Source organism: Zootoca vivipara, chromosome 8 (assembly GCF_965207765.1).
Source record: "Zootoca vivipara chromosome 8, rZooViv2.hap1.1, whole genome shotgun sequence".
Taxonomy (NCBI): Eukaryota; Metazoa; Chordata; class Lepidosauria; order Squamata; family Lacertidae; genus Zootoca; species Zootoca vivipara.
This window is the reverse complement of record NC_142591.1, coordinates 30,696,518-30,712,701: the sequence shown is the minus strand read 5'-3', so window position 1 is coordinate 30,712,701 and position 16,184 is coordinate 30,696,518.

Genomic DNA, 16,184 nt, shown 5'->3' with positions numbered 1-16,184 from the left:
ACCAATGGCCTGACTCAGTATGCTTCCTATGTTCTTATGATTAGGGTAAAGGGACCCCTGACCATTAAGTCCAGTCACGGACGACTCTGGGGTTGCGGCGCTCATCTCACTTTACTGACCGAGGGAGCCATACACCAAGAATGCAAGTTTACAGAAAAAGCAGCTCACATTTTAGATTCTAGGGCAGCCTTGACTTCTTTGCAGATTGTGAATGGTGCGGAACATCTGGCCCATCCTAACTGGGCTTACCAGGGCTCTTCATTTTCCTGCAAGTCTGTTTTCTGCAGACCACACTCATTTACCCCACATCTGATGACATATGTAATATCAGATGTGGACAGGTAAAGTCTACAAGGGAAGAACCAGGAGATTAGTGCTTTGAGACGGGTGATTGACAGGTGGGCGGTCCCACCTCCTGTCAAAATGGGCCACTGGGGATGGGGGAGGTGCAGATCCAGGACCTCTGATTGAACCCTTTCGTATTTATTTGATGCGCCTCCTATTTAGGTTTCAGTGCTGCTTGAGGAAAGCAACTGTCAAGCTCCAGAACTGTCTAAGAAGCCTTGAATTTCTTTAATGATGGAACAGTAGAGTCTTCTACTGTGATCTGATAATTAAGTCCTTCAAGGTAATTGGATTACAGGAGGTAATTATCTGGCAGGCTTTTAAAACCTCATCAGGTGTCCAAAGGCTGCTCTGGGAGCAAAACTCAGAAACTGATGGGTTTCCCCGAGGGAATCTGAAGATTTGCAAAAGCACACCTTAAACCACATGTTTAAGAATGTTGAGAATGACGCCCAATGTTAAAGAATATGTTTTCTCAAAGAAATTCAATTTTGCTGTTTAAAAATAAGTTTCCCTTGCAGTTGCTTATTTTCTCCAGCCCTCACTATCCCCTTTCCTTTTCATAGTGGGGTTATTGCCTGTTTTTTGACATTGCAAAATGACCTGAAGTGCTTTGGCAGTATATATACTGTAATATCAATGCAGTAAGTGGATAAACAGGCAAGTTGGTGGCACTGGCGAGCTTTTCAGCTTCCATCTTGAAATCACGTGCAGTTATCCTGTCTGTAGTCACTGAAAAGAAAGCATTACATAATTTAATTTCAGCATAATGACTGTCAATAACAATCTGCACTGCCTAATTGGTACTTGGATGTAGGTTGTGCCCACTGAAAGTAGCCCATGGCCTCAGTTGAATTATGCAGTGGTTAGGCAGGAAGACAACCCCCCCCCCAAAGATCACTTTAATCACTTTGAAATATATAATATATATTTGAAATATATAATATGTATTTGAAATATATAATATATATTTGAAATATATATATATATAACCTACCATGCCTTGTCCATATTTGTGATGAAGATGCAATTTGTGCTGCTTCCCACCATTGTTTGACCCCTGACCTCACCCCCCCAAAAGTTCCAATTATTCATTCTTACTTTGTTTACACTGTATGGTCTTTTTCAAAGTCCCTGGAGAAAATCCTCCAGGCTAGTGTTTTATTATGGGACCCAGGTGGCGCTGTGGGCTAAACCACTGAGCCTAGGGCTTGCTGATCAGAAGGTCGGCGGTTTGAATCCCTGTGACGGCGTGAGCTCCCGTTGCTTGGTCCCAGCTCCTGCCAACCTAGCAGTTCGAAAGCACGTCAAAATGCAAGTAGATAAATAGGAACCGCTACAGTGGGAAGGTAAACGGCGTTTCCATGTGCTGCTCTGGTTTGCCAGAAGCGGCTTTGTCATGCTGGCCACATGACCTGGAAGCTATACGCCGGCTCCCTCGGCCAATAATGCGAGATGAGCGCGCAACCCCAGAGTCGGTCACGACTGGACCTTAAGGTCAAGGGTCCCTTTACCTTTACCTTTAGTGTTTTATTGAGGGTGTATTCCACAACGTGTTATTGACACAAGCAGCATGCACTAGTGGTGGATTTATTCTGCTTTATTAATTGCTATCCTTCCCCAATGTTACCACATTATCTAAGCCCGTTGGGGATATAGTATAATGAAACCAGGGCAAATACCAAACCAGAATGCTTGCGATATAACAAGTGGTGGGATTTCAGCAGGAAGTTACAAGAGATGAAAGGATTGCAGGTGAAAATGGTGTTCTGCACAACAGAAAAGATGTGCGGAGGGGCCCATGAGTCATACAATGGAACACTTATTGCTCAGTCGTTAGATAGTAAAATTCATGTCAAATTGCTGTTTTGGGGTTATTTTCAAGAGTCTGGAATGGATTAATCCGTTTTGCATTACTTTTTATGGGAAAGTATGCCTTGGTTTTGGAACAGACTTCCGAAACCGATTAAGTTTGAGAACTAAGGTACCATTGTACTTGTCTATTCATAGAATCATAGAATTGTAGAATTAGAAGGGACCCCAAGGGTCATCTAGCCCAACTCCATGCTGTGCAGGAATCTCAACTTATTTATAAGTAAGAGCCACTGAGTTTAATGGGCCTTGCTCCTAGATAAGCATAGGGTTTAACAGTATTTTAAACACCAGTTTAGCAGATTCAGCACACCCTCAACATTCAGAGAAGTACAAATTTCCCCTTAGTGACCTTGGGCTTTAGCTGAAGGCCAGCTCTAAGGTTGCCTCAGCAACCTAATCCTTCAACTTCTTTCTCTCTGCACAAGGTGAGAATAATTTCCTTCTTGTCAGCAACAGAAAGATTAGTTTTGTAAGATGCCAGTCTACTAATAAATTATTGCTCCCACCAGGAAAGAGAAATGGGCTTGTGTCCTTCAATTTAATTCATTTTAACACTTTTTGTCTTAACCTATGAGACTTTGGGGAAGAAGAGAAGATACAAGTTCTAGGTGTTGTGGATGCTTAAAGTAACTCTATGCTGAGATGTAATTTACTGTACGCAGCGCTTGACACGAGAAACTCTGGCTATTGTTTCAGATTCCTTTCCTGTAGTCCAATCCTTTGCATGTCTACCTGGATGTAAATCCCACTGTGTTCACTTGCCTAAAGGTTTAGAGAGAGGAATTTCGCTTCTCATCGAAAGGTGAATCTACTCAATTCACACCTTCCAAACCATCACATGAACCAACATGCAGCTATCCTTTGAAATTTGTACATCTCTGAATGTTGCAAGGCAGTTCTCCAGCCAAGCAATGTGTACCAAAAACCATATATCCAAGGTAACTCATGCATTAAAATGCATATGTTGAAGAAAATAGCTCACAGCAATGCATTAGATTAAGAGAAATTGCTTTGTAAAAATGTTAGGCAAACATGCATAAGAATGTGTATATGAGAGGATTAATTTGCACTGAAATGCTGTTGAATTTGAATGAGGACTTAAGGGGGGAAACTTATGTGGAAATGTGGAAAGCTGAATTTAAGATGGGGTACACGAGAAGCTGAGAGAACTTAAAGCAGGTAGAGGCAGTGATCCCTTTGGGGGCTTAGCACAATATCAGAATTTTGGATGGATCTAGCCAGAGCAGATATTTCTTACTAGTAGGACTGGTCCAAGACATTTTGACATTCAAGGCGAGCTACAAAATGGTGCTTCCCTCCCTGCCAGGGAAGAAGGGGTGAGTGAACATCTACACTGGATATGCTGACCCTGTGAATCCCGCCACCTGAGGCCTCATAGGTGGGCCAGCCCTGTTTACTGGTACACGAAGGTATCAGTAAAGATGAGGGGGAAAATAACCTCCACATTGTACACTGGGAATCAGCCCTACTAGAATCTAATCCAGGCATCCCCAAACTTCGGCCCTCCAGATGTTTTGGACTACAATTCCCATCTTCCCCAACCACTGGTCCTGTTAACTAGGGATCATGGGAGTTGTAGGCCAAAACATCTGGAGGGTGGCAGTTTGGGGATGCCTGATCTAATCCAATCCAATCATCTTCCATTAAGAAGGAAGAAATCACTTTCAGTTCAGATCATAACTCTTCAGTGGTTCCTTTGATTTTCTGTCTTGTTCTTAGCCTAATGTCATGGCGTTTCTGCTCTTTTATTAAATCTAACCTTTCTGTTTTGTTCCCTGGCCTATACACTTACTCAGACAACCATGGGAACAAACTGAAATTTGTTTTCTTTGGTCCCATAGTGGTGCTCATTTGCAGCTTAGCTTTTCTCAACACCCCTCCCATAGCTAGCTACAACTCTCTACATTTGTTATCTGTTCAATGGAACAGATAACAGATATCTGCTCTTACATTTTCTACTAGAAAATGCCTCTAACGTCGGGCTGGCTTCACTCATCTGATGTGATCCTGCTCCTGCTACTAATCTAATTTAGTTGGACTGCAGCTCAATTTCTGGTCCTCCAGTTCTTCGCCACTTTTGGAAGGAAGCACTTGCAATGTGCGACTAACCATCTCTTATTTATTCTGCAGTGATAACGAATTAAAAAATAATTATGCAGCTGCTCAACCGCATCTCTGGTGTTTTCTCCCCTGAAATTCCATTGACAAAAATGCATTCTATTGCTCATGCGATATTTCAGTGGCAGGGCTGAGTCTGTATTTTAGGTCCTCTTATTGCACTCTTATGGTAGCTACAGGTTTGGTTGGTCTTGTATGCTGAGAACATGCACTGCCTTGTGGCTATATTCATTTGGGACTCTGTGGGATTTGTTTACATGATTGGGCTGTCCACCTAGGATCACATCTACACCCATACATTTAAAAGCACATTTAATGCACCTTTAAAGCACATGGCTTCCCCCCAAAAATCATAGGAAGTGGTGGTGGGTGATCAACCATTCCCAAGTTCTCTTTAGGAGAAAATGTGCATTTAATGTGCTTTAAAAATGTACAATGTGGATGTTATTTATTTTCCCCTCATCTTTATAATGGCAAATATCAATGACTTCGAGCAAAAGGTAGTTGGGAGGATGCACTTGAGACCTACTATAAGGCACCTTGGATGCTAACAGCCACTATAGAAATGCTGGATGAGATTCCATTTTTGTTACTGTATTTCTTGTGTGCCGTTTCCCTCTAGATATGCAGCAGGATCATTTCTGGCAAAGAGAAGCGATCCCACCAATTAGCTCACGGGTGGGCTGGTATCTCAGTTGTGCTCTCTGTTCCTCTTTTGTTCTTGGAAACAAAGACCTCCTCACACACCTGCAGGTGGGAGATGGCATTCTTGAGGAGAACGGCAGTGTGGTTAGTGAACATGTGCGCATCCAGCTGCAGGTTCATTGAAAACCGGAAAATCACCATGCCTTGTTTGTGTGGGCCATGCCATTAACTCTAATTTTCAAAAGGACAACAGCTCTGCTGGCATGATTTCACATCAGGAGAGGGTTGCGGAGCCACCGTCTAGCGCCTGTTGCTTTCTGTCTGGATGTTGCCATGGGCACTGATGGAGAGAAAGAAACACTGAACATCAAAGCACTGAAAATAGGAGACAAATAATCTTGATAATGCTTCCTGTGGCCCATTTAAAGGGAGGCACTGCATTTGTCTTTTGTGGTGGTGGTGGGGAGAGAAGATGAAGCATACAGTATGGTGCTTAAATATGGGCTTGTTTTATGTTACTGAGGACCCGACTTCTCAGGACAATCAAAATTGCTTTGGCTTTGTGTAAAGGCCATAGCTTATTGGTAGAGCAGATGGAAAGGCCACCAGGTTCAAACGTGGCATCTCCAAGTGGCATCTTTTGGTGGAAAGCCTAGACCCTTGACAACCACTGCCATGGGTTTGATTTGGTATGAAGGCAAGACCTCACTGGTTCCGCTTTACATCCTGACTGGAATTTGCCCAACTTAAACTCTGATAATGATTACGGTAGACTCGTAATCTGGGGAACCGGGTTCGCGTCTCCGCTCCTCCACATGCAGCTGCTGGGTGACCTTGGGCTAGTCACACTTCTTTGAAGTCTCTCAGCCCCACCCACCTCACAGGGTGTTTGTTGTGGGAGAGGAAGGGAAAGGAGAATGTTAGCCGCTTTGAGACTCCTTCGGGTAGTGATAAAGCGGGATATCAAATACAAACTCCTCCTCCTCCTCCTCCTCCTCCTCCTCCTCCTCCTCTTCTTCTTCTTCTTCTTCTTCTTCTTCTTCTTCTTCTTCTTCTTCTTCTTCTTCTTCTCTTGCTTGTCTGGATGAAGGATAGAGAGGGGACTGTGAATGTGTGCAGAAAGTAACCTACTCTACGAACATCTAGTGCTTTGCCCATTTTTCCTGTAGCCATGTCCACCGCTAGCATGTGGCCCTCAGAATGTTGTCTGGAAGGGAATGTGGCCTTCAGGCTGGAAAAGCTTTCCCACCCCTGTCTTAGACCATTTGGGACCAGGCTGTCTGAAGCACCATGTGAACCTGTATGAGTATCTTTCTGAGGCTCTCCTTGTGAGCTCAACATCATTAGACTGGAGGCACTGGGCCTTCTCAGTGGTAGCCCCATGACTGTTTGAACTTTTAAAAATATCCCCCCTATATTTTTTATGCATGTTTGAAAATCCTGGCAGTCAGCATATCTGCTCTCTTAGAGGTAAACTGACGTTTACAGGGTAGGGATCAGTCCGTCCAGTTTCTTTGTCTAAACTGTTTGCATTCAACCAAAAGCCCTTCCCCAAGCTGGTCTAACATTAGTTAATCCTGCTCCTGGGGTTACACAACTTATCCTTCATAAACATCACACTACACTGCTGTTCTAAATGAGTACAGGGATAGTTTTATCCAAGGATGAATGGTTCAGACTAAGCAATTAAGTGTTTTTGACCTGGACCTTCTGCCAAAAAACCAGGCACATTGAGAAATCCAAGTGGGAGACTTGCCTATCTCCCAATCCCAATGTTTCAATCAAAGCTAGCATGGAGATATCTTTAGCGCTCATTCTGGAAGATCATGCAAAATACTTTACAAAAGTCTTTTGACTGGCCTTGGACTGGAATCAATTGCAGCCTCTCTTTTGGACAACCTCTATCTTCTATTGCAAAAGTGGATGACAGGCAGGGATCATTACACTTCTTGCTTAATTGCCCAGTTGCAGCTCTGACATCCAGATTGCCTAAAATGAGCAGGTATTGCTTAATGCCTGAAACTTGCATTCTTGCGATAAGGCATGAGACTCCAAATACATCAGCCTTGCTTCTCCCCCCACCTCCCAAGATAAGGACCGTCAAATTAAATATAAAGCGATAACCCTCCCCAGTTAATTGGGAAGATTTATAGGCCTTAGTGGGAATGTTTTTTTAATTTTAAATGTCAGTGTATTCCCCAAAGGGAGAACATGATTTCATTTGGAGTCATAATTGGACCAAGGGCACTTTTGGTGATAGGAAGGATATGAGGAGCGTCACAGACTATAAAAAAGTCAGTTTCATCGTATGTGCATTAGACGCCTCTGAATACCAGTTGCTGAGGACTGCAAATGGGGAGAACCCTGATACCCTCAAGTCTTGCTGGCAGGATTTCCATAGGCATCTGGTTGGCCACTATGAGGACAGAATGTTGGACTGAATCAATGAGGCTCTTCCTACATTCTGATGGATTCCCTCTACAGCCTAGGAATGTAAAGATGAGATTGGATCTGCTCCTTCTCTTCACCATCACATCTCTGGCCCAGAGTGTGTGAGCAGCATAGGAGTCAACTTCCAGATAGGAAAATAAGGGAAAATAAGGGATCAGGGGCGGCGCGGCACCGGAGGTTGCTTCAGTGCATGTCCAGACATGCGCAGAAGCGACTTCCGGTGCCCAGACATGTGCAGAGGAGAAGGAGAGGAGCTACAGCCCCCAGTGTCCAATTTTAGTTGTGGGTGGGTCCACAGGAGGCACTTCGGGTGCCAACGGTGTGCCACCTCCCGCCCCCAGCGTGGAGAATGGCAAGGTCCCTACCGATGTGGTGGATTTGACGCTGGACAGCTCGTCCTCCGAGGACGAGGACGATGACGGTGAAGGTGGCGGACCCAAAAGGAAATTGCCCTGCCTATACAAGAATGGCTTGGCATCTGCCTGCTGACTGCAGGGGGCGCTCCAGGTCCTCTGTGTGGGAAAAGCTTGAATACCTTGGTGCTTATTCAGACGTGGGAAGAGGGGCTTTCTCTCCCTCCCCTCCATCTCACCCTCTTCCAAAGCTGCCCTCTGTGACTTCCCAGTTCGAAGTTAATTTTAAAAAAAGAAAAAGAAAAAGAAAAAATTAAGAAGGCCTGCTGGGGGTGAGACATGCGCAGAAGTGACTTCCGGTGCCGGGCTGCCCAGGTCCCGGGGCTTGGCGCGCCGCACGGTGAGGCTCCTGCCGGGTCCTGGGGCTTCGTGCGCCGCACGCCGCGTGCTGAGGCTCCTGCCGGGTCCTGCCGGGTCCTGGGGCTTCGTGCGGCGCATGCCGAGGCTCCTGCCGGGTCCTGGGGCTTCGCCTCTCTCTGGGTCCTGCTGGGTCGTGGCTCGGCTGCGGCGCTGTGCGTGCTGCAGCTCTTGCAGGCTCCTACTCGGTCGGGGCTCCACGTGGCAGCAGCATCCGGTTCCGGTTGCCGACCGGCATCTTCCTTTTCCTCTTCCTGCTTCCATCCAGACCTCCTCCCACCACTACCCGGTATGGCTTATTTTTGGGGTATGTCTTATATTTTTTCAACTCAGGAAAATCCTGCCAAGGCTTATTTTGTAGGTATGTCTTATTTTATGAGAAACACGGTAGATTGGTGACTGGGAGCGGCTGCCGAGACAACATAACACCGGTCTTGAGAAAGCCCTACATTGGCTCCCAGAATGTTTCCGAGCACAATTCAAAGTGTTGGTGCTGACCTTTAAAGCCCTAAACGGCCTTGGTCCAGTATACCTGAAGGAGCGTCTCCACCCCCATCATTCTACCCGGACACTGAGGTCCAGCGCCGAGGGCCTTCTGGCGGTTCCCTTGCTGCGAGAAGCCTGGCAGAGGGCCTTCTTGGTAGTGGCACCCACCCTGTGGAACACCCTCCCACCAGATGTCAAAGAGAAAAACAACTACCAGACTTTTAGAAGACATCTGAAAGCAGCCCTGTTTAGGGAAGCTTTTAATGTCTGACAGACTATTGTATTTTAATATTTTGTTGGAAGCCGTCCAGAGTGGCTGTGGAAACCCAGCCAGATGGGCGGGGATAAATAAATATATTATTATTATTATTATTATTATTATTATTATTATTATTATTATGTCTGGCCTGTCAAGCCAAAGGCTGAATAAACTGCTTTATTGCACCTTCCCTGGGGTGTACAAGCCCCATTGCATTGCTGGCATGCTTGCTATAACCATTGATTTATCATGTTTATGTGCTCCAGGTTGTGTGTCTGATATGCAGCCAGATAGCAGGTCCATGCTGTGGTTCCAATCAAGCCCTGGGAGGAATTATGGAGAAAACAAAGATTTATAAAGGAGCACACCCATCAATCTAAAATATCCATATCTCACCACTCAGTCATTCAACATTAATTAATTTGCAGATTATTGTATAAATTGCCTTTTTTGGATCATATTGCTTCATATTATGAAAAATATTTAAGGAAAACCATAAGGGGACCAAGTTATTGGATGGGGAAACCAAGGAGAAGGAGAATTAAATGAAGTATTCTAGACATGACTGGCTGGAATAAGAGCGCTCTAGATTGAAAGATTTGTTGCTGGTCCCACTTACATCACCGTATTACCAAATATACCATCATCATCACCCATAAAAGCCAAGACTTAGTTTAGTCGTATTATTTCCCTCCTTTGATCACTTCTGCTCTTTCCAGCACTTGTGAAGCAATAAGTGGAGGACTTCGTGTTAAGTTGCCCCCTGAATCTTATCAATCTCTGTGTCACGTTGGAGCAGAGAAAGATCAAAGCAGCCAAGATCAATTGTGCCTTCGTCACAAATTATACCAAGACTCTGGAAAATGCTCATAAGTCTCTAAAGATGTCATGTGTTGCACAGAAAATCTGGACAGCACCTTAAAGATGTCAAATGATTCTTAGAGCTTGGAAGATCCAGTGCTGTGGGTTAAAACATCAACTCATAGAGGCCAGAAAAAAACACTGAAATGTGTGCCTGGCATACAAAGTTGTTAGTGGCTATAATAAACACCTTACATAAGAATTGTCCGGGGGGGGGGGGGAGAGACAGAGAAGGAAGAGAGGGAAAAACGCTTTCTTTTTCTACTTCAGGATCAAGATTCAATGTAGCTGTTAACCAGTTTTCATTGCATCTGACAGAATGGATTTCATGTCAACCGGTTTTATGCAGCTTTTCTCCATGTGTCCTAAGTAGCATCCATTAGAATCTTTCTTGTGGTTTCCATAGCAACCCATGCCGGCTGGTTCAGTCACAGGTTTGAAGATGCTGAAATGCACTCGCAGCCAGAGCCCATTGCTCTGGCTTAAGTTGTGTCTGCTCTGATTCTCTGCCCAGCCGCATGGTTTTTTACACAAAGCATCGCTCTTCATCTTATGCAAATCATGAAGGGCCATGTTGTCTGCAAACTCCTATATGATAATCCTCTTTAAGTTGCATCAGCTTTTCTCTGGCCGGGCTTGGCTTAATTTTATTTGCTCGTTTTAACACCCTACTCCAGTTTGGCTGTTGCAATACCATAGCAAAATGGTTTGGGGGGGGGGGGAGCTGGGAAACCCAGCAAACGTAAAGGGCATCTTTGCAAGTTAAAAAATTACCAAATCAGTGACCTGGTCTTTTGAAGCAATAAAACATTACGCAAGCTGAGAGCACCTGGGAAAAGGTACTGTACAGATTCTTGGCTTAGATTTTCATGGAATTTATTGATACTCACTCTAATGCAGGCATCCCCAAACTGTGGCCCTCTAGATGTTTGGGCCTACAACTCCCATGATCCCTAGCTAACAGGACCAGTGGTCGGGGAAGATGGGAATTGTAGTCCAAAACATCTGGAGGGCTGAAGTTTGGGGATGCCTGCTCTAATGTGTATGGGATCACAACCTCAGAGCAATTCTAAGTTGTCAAAAGTACTTTACCTGAGGGCTGGGAACCTGTGGCCCTGCAGGACCTCAGCTTCCATCATCCCTGACCATTGGTACATACTGTCTGGTCCATCCTGTTCTCACAGTGGCCAACCAGGAAGCCTTTGGGAAGCCCACAAGTACACACCCTCCAGCTGTGATTCCCAGAAGCTGGTATTCAGAGGCATACTGCTCCTGACAGCGGAGGCAGAACCTAGCTACCATGTATCATGGACTGGCTGGATGCAGTGGAGTGGCTGGAGGACCAGCTGGAGAACCCCCAAGGGAAGAACTCTCAGAGCCAAGGGATTGGTGGTGGGATGATGCATGGTCAGAGGGAGAAGAGGGAAGAGGAGGTGTTAGAAGCTGAAGAGGTAACAGGACTTAGTGAGCAGAAAGAGGCTGTGGCAGAGAGAAGTCCAGACTCAGAGGCAGAAGCTGAAGCAGGTGAGTGGGAAGAGGGAGGCCAAGAGGCAGAGATGAATCATGCTGCTGAATTCAGGGCCTCTCCCCCTCCTGCTGTGGCCAGCTCCTCTCCCTATTGGTCTCCCAGAACCAGAAGAGGGATGAAGGAAGAGGAGGAACAGAGGTAGCTGCGTCGGTATAGTCTCAGATTGCTTGGAAATGACCCGGGGAGGAGGAGACTTAGGCAACTGTGGGAAGGCTTTCATTCCCCACAACTGCCCCATGGATTTACTGGGGTAAGTTGCTGTGCTCACTAGGCCTAGCCTCCTGACATCATGTGACTTGTTGCCGACATGCTCCTGACTCCTGCTCCTGACATGGCTATTGGCCTACTGAGCTGCCAAAGTGGCCTGGGGAAGGTGGGCCAGTTTTGGAACCTTTTGTACCACCTCCAATATAAACAGCAACTTAGGCGTAAACAGGCTTCTTAGCAGTTACAAGAGTAGTTCTGCTATGCTGCACTTCTAGGGGCCAAATGACATGTCATTTCCAATGTGTTGTTTGTCATTGCATGATTTAAAAACACACAAACATTAAATAGCATCTGTGGGGAGGGTCAGCACCCAGATCACGGCACATGTGGAGTGTTTCTTAAGTCTTTCTTTTCATGTTGTGGTCCTTATGACAATTGAACAATGTTAAACACAGTAAATGTGGGAGGCAGTGGAAGACAGGAGTGCCTGGCATGCTCTGGTCCATTAGGACATGAAGAGTCGGACACGACTAAATGACTAAACAACAACAACAACAACAACAACACAGTAAAAGGTCCCCACACAGCAATTTAAACACCAACAATGCCCAAAACTTATAAAAATAGGCATGTGTATGTGTTGTTTTTGCGAGTAAAGGGTCAACTCCCCATGCCACAATTACAGTTTCAATTTCCCCCACCCCCAGCTGCTATGTAATTTTTTTTTTAATCACATAATTCAAAGAAAGACATTTAGCCTAACCTGTGATTTGGCTACAACACTTTGCCTTGTTGTTTTTCCTTCCTGACCTTTGCAAAACATTATCTTTTGAGGAAATGTGTTCAGTTTCAAACAGAGTGGTAAAATGCTGTTTGAACAGAGGATGCCATAGTGACTGTGTTAAGACAATATTGCCTGAAGTGGTTTTGGGTGATAAAATTTTGTAGAGAATTGTCCATTAACGGGACTGTCAAATGAGAGTGTTGGAATTGAGCAGCTGAGATTGGGAGGCAATTTAGTTTCTTGCAATCAAATCCAGACGCAGCTTGAGTTCTATATGTATTTCAAAATTTCAGAACTCTCTCCAATTCCTCCCAGCATCAAGTGTGTGTGTGTAAAAATGTTTCCTGCTGGGAAAAGGCAGCCATTAGTAAAGCAATGATCTTGCAGAGAGCTTTCCTGTAAGCAATTCCTCATGCTGCTCTCTAAAATTTGAAGGAAAGGTAAGAGTAGCAGTGGGAAACTTTTATCCTTTTTCAAAGGATGTAGAATGGAGTTACAGTACTGGATTTTATTCTGCAAATGGCTTTAAATCTGCACACCTGCCAAGATTATACTGCCTTGATGCACCATATAGACAAAACATGACTATTCTTGTGTATTTTGCAGAGCTTTGCTTGGTAGAAGCCTGTTCTTGTTTTATGACAATATTGCCTTGCGTATATTTCCGGGGGGGGGGGGGGAATACCCAACCCATTTCCCCCCTATTACATTTAAGTACCGAGTAAGTCTGCCAACCAATTCTACATCAAAGAGCAAATATTTATTGATTTAATTATGACATTTATGTAGCACTTTCCCCTCCAAGGAGCTCAGGTGTTTGTGTACATGGTTCACCCCCTTCACCTCACAATCCTGTGAGGTAGGTTAGGCTGAGAGACAGTGACAGGCTGGGTAACTCAATGTTGCTTTCACTGAGGAGAAGGAAGACTTGATCCAGGAGAAGGAAGACTTGCTGAATGTAGACTTGTATGAAATTGCACTGCAAATGGCTTAGTTGCTATGTACTAGATCAGGCATCCCCAAACTGCGGCCCTCCAGATGTAAAAATTATGTACTGTACATACTTGGTACACTCTGACCATTAAAACACTGCTGATGAAGAATTAGTGAAACAGGGCCTTGTCCTGGTTTTTTTCCACTGGAATTAATTTTTATTTGCCTCACTATCATACTGGAATTGATTCCTATTTGAATTCATCCTTTCATTACATAAATAAAACCTTTTGAAGACTTACTTGAAATTCATCTTCCTCCTGGCCCGAGTTCTTGCAATTTACTGTTTATTTCTGGACTTCACCAAGAACTCCAATTTCTACAATAGTGTTAAGGTTAAGTCTTATTATAAGTTACTGCAAGTTTTATTTTAAGTTCTGCAACTGGATTTTTATGGACTGTGCAAATCCTGAATGTACTGGATTAGTGGCCATTATGCTCATTTGCCTTCAGTATCAGTAAAAACTCTGCTGGATGAATTGCCTCTGGTCTATTTTTTTTTGAAACTGCTGTACAGTGGTACCTCTGGTTATGAATGCTTCAGGTTACGAGCTCCGCTAACTCGGAAGTAGCTACTCCTTGTTGCGAACTTTGGCCCAGGATGCGGACGGGAATCACGCACCAGAGGGAGAACCCATTAGCGAAAACGCATCGCAGGATAAGAACGGTTTCAGCTTAAGAACAGACCTCTGGAATGAATTAAGTTCGTAACCAGAGGTACCACTGTGCGTGTTTAAGTCCCCCCCCTCCCCCTTCATGCGCAACAGAAGAGGCCTCATCTGCTCGGCTCTGGTGGGGTCTGAGAGACTTCCCATCTCCTTCCCCTCAAAAAGGTGGCGGTACTGCGTACCGTTGCATGCTGCCTGAAAAAAACAACACTGTTTATTTCTATTTTAAACCCACTGCATTTCTGCTGCCATTCTCAGGAGGCAGTCATTGCTTTATTTATCTGTTTAGCTATCTAGCACAAACCGTTCCCAAAATACTGGAGTTATGCAGCAATAGGTTTAAAAGTTCCAATGAAAACTATCAATTAAATGAGTAACATTCATGTTAGCCGGCTTTTCGAATTAGAAAGGGGTTGCTGAACAGTGAGGCTGCAGCAATAGCAATAATCATAAGAATCGTGGCTAATATAATTTCGCATCCGTGCAATGACTTTGCAAATTACCTGCTGTGGTTATTTATAATGAATACATCTTTGCCATGCAATGCTGCTGCTGACTGGATACGTGTGCTGCATTTAATTAGTGTTTTCAGAAACGGGCACCCCAGGAAATTACAGGTTCCCAAAATACGTCAGTTAATACTTGGAAATCTATCTTCAGTTGTTTAACGTCTTGGCAAATACTGTGAAGAACTTGGTTTTGAAAGGGAGTTAAGTCTGAGGCACAGGAGAGGGGTATCACTGCTTCTGCAGTTGGAGGCAACAATGCTTCTGAATACCAGTTGGTGGAAACAAGTGCTATTTTTCTAGGGGGGGAAACAGTGCTGGAACTCATCTTGAAAACTTCCGTTGTTCTCTTTTAATGACAATGGCACCCACCTGAGAGGTGCCAGAACAGAGTTATGGTGAGTTCTGGCTGAAGAAAAGCCCTGGTGGAAACCAAAGGAAGGGAGAGTGCTCCAGTGCTCGAATCCTGCTTCTGGGTTTCCTACAGGCATCTGGGTGGCCACTGTGAGAACAGGATGCAGGGCTAGAGGGGCCATTGGCCTGATCCAGAAGGCTCATATTCTGTTTTTAAACAGCCTAGGCCAGGCATCCCCAAACTTTGGCCCTCCAGATGTTTTGGACTACAATTCCCATCATCCCTGACCACTGGTCCTCTTAGCTAGGGATCATGGGAGTTGTAGGCCAAACCATCTGGAGGGCGGGGATGCCTGGCCTAGGCCCTGTGCACCTTCTTCAACATATTCCTTCCAAGCCTCTGCTCTGATTTTACTAGTATCATGGATGTTTTGGCTCTCTTGTACTGGTTTTCATAATATTTTTGTGTGTTCGCATTTGTACCGGTATTATATTGTTTTATTGAGTTTTGACAGTGTTCCGTGATTTAGTCAGTGTGAAAAACATTAAACTGGTTTGCGAAGCTTATGGTTTTAAAATTGTCTAAAACAAATGTACAAGTGCTTATTCAAAGAGATGCGGTAAGCACATATAACAAAAGAAAGCCCTAATGTTGGCAGGGAGATTGTTCTCTGACCTTCATCCTCAATGAACAGAATAATTCCATTGGTCTCCCGTCCAGCTATGTGCGATCTAAGTTCTTTTAGCTGTTTGTGATCACTGTTTGTGTTGTTTAATAGTCTATGCAAAAAATGCTAACATGACTCACAAGCATGGATGGCAAAGGTATCAATAAGATATACATATTTCCAGGGACTGGGTTGTCTGTTGAAAGAAATGATTAATAGTAGGTGGTTGGAAAGCATTTCGGAGAGAGGATGGCTGCCGTTCTGCATTATAAAGAAGGAAAAAGCATGTAAATTAAAAAGGCACCTACACACTGCCTGAAAATTTAACAATGGAATGATGATTTATTTCTCTGTTTGGCACACTCTGATTAGGCACACTTGCCTTCAAATGCTCAAGATTTTCCTTCTCTTTGTCTCATCTACCAGCAGTGTGAGGTGGTATGGAAGGAAGGACATCGGACTGCAAGGTTGCCCCCTTTTCAGCCAACACCCTAACCCTGCTTTTAATAGCTCAGAGTTCAGAGAAGAAGAAGAAGAAGAAGAAGAAGAAGAAGAAGAAGAAGAAGAAGAAGAAGAGTAGTTTGTATTTGATATCCAGCTTTATCACTACCCCAAGGAGTCTCAAAGTGGCCAACAATCTCCTTT